Source organism: Otolemur garnettii, unplaced genomic scaffold (genome assembly GCF_000181295.1).
Source record: "Otolemur garnettii isolate 467f Iridium unplaced genomic scaffold, OtoGar3 scaffold00081, whole genome shotgun sequence".
Taxonomy (NCBI): Eukaryota; Metazoa; Chordata; class Mammalia; order Primates; family Galagidae; genus Otolemur; species Otolemur garnettii.
The window spans coordinates 2,577,695-2,582,234 of record NW_003852476.1 but is presented as its reverse complement, the minus strand read 5'-3'; the positions used below and the strand labels follow the sequence as shown (position 1 = coordinate 2,582,234).

Genomic DNA, 4,540 nt, shown 5'->3' with positions numbered 1-4,540 from the left:
GGATGTCAAGGCGGCCCCCAACGGGGTGGCCACTATCGAAGACCGGATCCTGCGGATCACCGGCTACTATGGCTATTACCCGGGTTACTCCAGCCAGAAAAGTAAGACACCCTGGGCTGCCCTGCGCGAGGCGCAGAAGGGAGGTGGGCGCGCAGGGTGCCGCGGGGATGAGGGCGCGCGGTCCGGACACCTGCAGCCCTGCCTGCACTGTCAACGCTACCTTCCCGGCTGCCGGGACCTCTGGGGCAAAAAGTGTGTCCGCTGTCCTCGGTGCTGAACCGTGAGAGAGCGGGAGGGCCCTGGCCGGTTGCGCCCAGGAGTTTGGAAACAGTCGCTGCGGAGGGGACCCTGGGAGCGCTCCTGACGGCTGTGGGCCAGCTCAACTGCGGTTGATTTTCGCCTGGAGAAGGCGAACATGGCTGTTCACTTAGCGAAAAGTCAGCCCCAGGGGCTACACGCCCCCGACCCTCCCGCCTCTCTGCCCAGAGCCAGGCTGTGGCCGCTCCGGGGACGCAGGCTGGGGAGGCAGGGGGGTGGGGCTGCGGGGGCCGCAGACCCGGACGTGGGTCCAGGCGCGGGCCAGGTCGGCTTGTTAGGTCGGGGCTGTTGAGACGCTGCCAGCGCGGGAATTACTCCTGTGAAAACAATATCGCTGGGAGGTTCTCCCCTTTGGGCAGAGAAAAGAACCTGTTCAGGTCTCTGAGTCCCAGCGATTGGAGCCAGACACCCGTGCAAACGACGAGGGGAGGGTGGAAGAGGGAGGCGCGACAGGGCCGCCCGCCTCCGCCGCACGTCGCGGTCACCTCGGAGCCGAGGAGGCTGTTCTGTTCCGCGCCGGCTTTCTTCCGGCTAAGCGAGGTCATGCGGTGCGGCTGCTTTCGGGTTTCTGGACCAGTTTTGGTGGGGAGGGCGAAGAGGTGTGCTATGTCCGCAGGTCCCTTCCCCCAACGCACAGACCCACAGGCTGTGTTTGCCGGGATCAGTTCCGCCAGAAACTGAAGTGAAGCTCGTTTTCCCACTGAATTGGAGGGAGGGATTGGAAATAGCTGTGGTTTAATTTCCCTGCAGGTGGGATTTTGCTTTTTCTTTATCATTGCGTTTCTGTCTCCATAGATGGAGCATAATTGATGTTTTTGCTGTTGTTTTTGCTAGAAGCCTTGGAAGCTCCTAGACGCATTTCTGATTGGTAGTTTTCTGTGACACTTTGGGGTGCAATCAACGTTTCTGAGAAACAGGGGGCTCACACAAATTATGACCTATAGATGAGAAAGAACTTTATATTTCATGTAACTTTGACCTCTACCAAGAGCTTTGTTCCATGAGCTGTCCTCACACGGATATTTTCTGGTTTAATATTTCATTTGTTTCAGGAAAGGCCTGTCTGATTTGGATGGCTTTGGTCTAGCTGTTTTTAACATTAGAGGCTTACATTATTCATTTTGCACGCAAAAGTAATTACATAGTGTAGAATTTTCTGGAAAGAAAATAACACACTATTGGAATGCACTTTGACGTCTTTGTACTAAAGATGCAAAAACTTTTTTCTTTCCTGTCTGCAAAAGATTTCCTTTTCAACCCCAGAAACTTAACTGAGGGCACTAATATACCCTACCTGAATTTCACCTTTGATTTTTAAAATTAGGAATCATGGCATTTTGGTCGATTAGAGAAGGTTGAAGCTGTCTATGAAATTATAAGACTCAAAGTGGTTTATTATTATAAGTTAATGACAATGGCACTTCGGTTAATAAAGAACAAACCAAGAAGAATGCAGAGAATGTGACATTTTTAGATAAGGACATGTTTGTACTGTATTTTTGTACTTGCTCAAAGAGCTGCACATGTTTCATTTGCAATACAATAACAGGACTAAAAAAATAAAAAAAGAGGGAAGAACGTTGAGCAAGGCTGTGCCGGAGGCTTAAAGGGCCATGGAGGTATTTGGCTGGTTTATTTGTGATGCACATCACCTCCCTTCAGGTTAAAGAGTTCAAACAGTGAAGGCAGAGGATGTCACAAGAGCAGAGAGTTAGGTGATAGTCAATTCTCAGAATGTTCCTGTTTTCAGAGGTAGAGCGAGACTGCTATTTTGCACAGTGAGAGATTGGAAGAGGAGGAAGCTGGAGGAGAGCCAAGGAACCAGGCACCATGAAATATTCCTGTCCTGATGCAGGCTTCCACTCGTAAACAAACACATTGAAGCAAACCAGTATAATGTGATCAATTGATTTAGCCATTACTGGGAGTGAGCAAAACTTGGGGGAAATCTGGAGAAATGTATTTAAGAAAAAGCTACAATGATGAATATACAACATGTGAAGGCAAGGTGATTTTCTCATTTTTGAATGGTTGCATAGGAAGCCTTCAGGATGGGATGATCTCCTGATATCAGTGCCATTTGCCTTTTTGCAGGTAGATGAGGACTCACCTTTGAGAAAATGCATCAAAGATCAGTCTTTGGTGTATGCATCCTGCTGCCATGCTTGTACATTGTCTAGAAAATTCTAGTAGTCAGACTTATGAAAAAAAGAAATATAATACAACTCAGAGAAATGAATGTACTTTTATGACCCACTACGCCATTTGTTTTATATATCCTATTCAGTTTAATGAACGGTTATTGAGCATATATATATATATATATAATGAATCAGAGTACAGAGATGATTAAAATATAGTGGCTAGCCTCCATTACTTAGGGAGGGGAAATAGATTAATTTACTGAACAAGTGTTATGTTAGTTGAGCACTTGCTATGTGCCAAGAATATATCAGTGAACAAAACAGACAAAAAATATTTTCCTTTTTAGAGTTTAAGTTCTACTGAGAGGAAGCAAGATAATGAACAATGATAAATAAATAAATTTAGTATGTTTCAAGGTGATAAGTGCTTTTTGAAAAATTACAACACCAAAAAAGGATAAAATATTATGGGGGATGGAGATTGTCACAATTTTAAGTAAAGTGGTCAGGTAAGGCCTCACTGAGGAAGTAAGAATTGAGCAAAGACTTGGAGGATGGGAGGGAATTGGCCATGTGGACACCAGGAAAAAGACATTCTGCACCTGGCATGTTACTGAAAGGGGGGCTCCATGGTGGAAGTGGAGTGACAGTGGGAGAATGGTTGGAGATGAGGTCACTCAGGATCCAGAAGCTCAGGTGAAGTGGTACCTTCTAGATCTTTCTTGTGTTCTGGTCAGATGGAGAGCCTTTGTAGGGTTTGAAAGAATAATGATGTTACTTGACTTACTTTTCAAGATCAGTCTGACTGCGCTATTGGGGCAGGAGTGGAAACACTTGGTTAGTAGGTTGCTACAGTAACCTAGGTGAGAGATGATGGGGGCTTGAACCATGATAGCAGTAGAAGTAGTGAAAGATGGTTAGGTTTTGATAATGCTCATAGAGTAGAACCTCCATAGCTGACCACTTCCTTAAGTTGACCTAATTTTCACAGGCCAGACATGCACCACACGTACGTGTCAACACAGTAGGTCTAGTTCCATATGTTGGCCACCTCTCTGTGTTGACCAGTTTGTTGCAGTTCTTTGGGTGGTCAACTTACAGAGGTTATACTGTATTTGAAATTAAAGCCAATAGGTTTTTCTGATGGATTAGATATGGTATCTTTAAGAAATAGAAGAGTAAAAAAATGACTCCATCTTTTCTAGTTTTTCCAAGTTTGAGTTGCCATCAGCTAAAGTACAGAGGATTCAAAGTAGAGAAGCTTGGGGCTGGGGAGAGAGTCAGAGGATAAGGATAACATTTGGAAATGTTAAAAGTTCTTGGAGATGTACAGGAAGCTTGGAGTTGTGATTAGAGATATAAATTAGGGATTACCAACATTTGGATAGTATTTAAGGCCTAAGAACAGATCTCCAAGGAGTGAATGTGCAGGGAGAAGAGACACTCTGATATTACAAGGGTGGGGAGAAGAGGGGAAACCACTGAAAGAGACCAAGAAGGATATGCCAGGGAGGCAGGAGAAAACCAGGAGCACGTGATACTGTGCAATCCAGGGAAGGAGGAGTTTCAAGGGGAAAGCTGAGTCCTATACTGTTGAAAGTCAAATAAAATGAAGACTGACAACTGACCAGTGAATTTGACAACTGAGGACAATTGGTGATCCTGACAAGAATGGTCACAAGAGCAGGTAAGGGAAGATACAATGCATTGGGATGTGTAAGAGAGAATTAGAGGGAGAAACTGGAAACGCTGAGTATAGATAATTCTATAAGGATTTTTGTGTAAAAGGAACAGAGGAAATGGAGGTGATAGGGTCAAGAAAATTTTTTCTCTCTAAAGATGGGAGAAATAACAATTTGTATGCAAATGAGAGTGATTCACTAGGGAAAGAAAAACTAATGAAGCTGAAGAGGTAGGTTATGGAATCTGGGGCCAGAGAGAATGGACACTGCCTTAGACAGCAAAGGGTGTAGGACAGGTTCCGGAAGGTGGGCAGCTGGGACGGTGGACGTCTGCTGAAGCTCCGCTGGAAGGTGGGCAGCTGGGACGGTGGACGTCTGCTGAAGCTCCGCTGGAAG

General features: G+C 45.6%; 1 protein-coding gene across 2 annotated transcripts in view; it reads left to right on the top strand.

The window, feature by feature from the left end:
• Positions 1–6: 6 nt before the first annotated feature.
• The window catches only part of SLC35F4 (solute carrier family 35 member F4), a 230,821-nt gene continuing 226,287 nt past the window's right edge, over positions 7–4,540 (top strand). For both annotated transcript variants that reach the window (XM_023515881.1, XM_003794444.2), the window contains exon 1: positions 7–101. The gene's annotated coding sequence lies outside the window, so the exon portion shown is untranslated. The remainder of the gene's footprint in view (positions 102–4,540) is intronic.